We start from the raw sequence: 766 nt of genomic DNA, 5'->3' as shown, positions 1-766 counted from the left end.
AACAGTGAAGGCTGCTGAGGGGAGGACAGCTCATAATAATGTCTGGAATGGAGTGAATGGAATGGCATCAAACACATGGAAACCATGGAAAGCATGTGCTTGATGAATTTGATTCCATTCCGTTTACTCCGTTCCAGACATTATTATGAGCCGTCCTCCCCACAGCAGCCTCCACTGAATTGTAATCATCAGAATATTTACTGTATGTGGTGCATTGTACGATCGCCGCGTCTATAGTAGGTTTTGAGCCAGCAATGCCATGTTAAAGTGAGTTTTTCCCCTCCTCATTTCTCTGTGAACACATTTACATTTTACATTTTAGTCATTTAGTAATTTAGCAGACGCTCTTAGCAGACGCTCTTAGCAGACGCTCTTATCCAGAGCGACTTACAGTAGTGAATGCATACATTTCATACAATTTCATAGATTTTTAAAAAAAAAAATTCTGTGCTGGCCCCCCGTGGGAATCGAACCCACAACCCTGGCGTTGTAAACACCATGCTCTACCAACTGAGCTACAGGGAATACTCTATAGTATTACGGAATTAAATTTGGCACACCGGTTGAGAACTCAATTCCCTGTAGCTCAGTTGGTAGAACATGGTGTTTGCCACACCAGGGTTGTGGGTTCGATTCCCACGGGGGACCAGCACAGAATTTTTTTTTTTAATGAAATGTATGCATTCACTACTGTAAGTCGCTCTGGATAAGAGCGTCTGCTAAATGACTAAAATGTAAAAATGTATGGTCAGCAGATGGTACCACG

At 42.4% G+C, this 766-nt stretch overlaps 1 non-coding gene across 1 annotated transcript; it reads right to left on the bottom strand.

The window, feature by feature from the left end:
• Positions 1–450: 450 nt before the first annotated feature.
• trnav-uac (transfer RNA valine (anticodon UAC)) lies at positions 451–525 on the bottom strand. The gene has a single exon. It is a non-coding gene; the product is annotated as a tRNA-Val (tRNA).
• Positions 526–766: the final 241 nt, after the last annotated feature.

The sequence above is a fragment of the Salmo salar genome, chromosome 24 (genome assembly GCF_965601325.2).
Source record: "Salmo salar chromosome 24, fSalSal1, whole genome shotgun sequence".
Classification (NCBI taxonomy): domain Eukaryota; kingdom Metazoa; phylum Chordata; class Actinopteri; order Salmoniformes; family Salmonidae; genus Salmo; species Salmo salar.
This window is presented reverse-complemented; position numbering and strand designations above follow the sequence as displayed.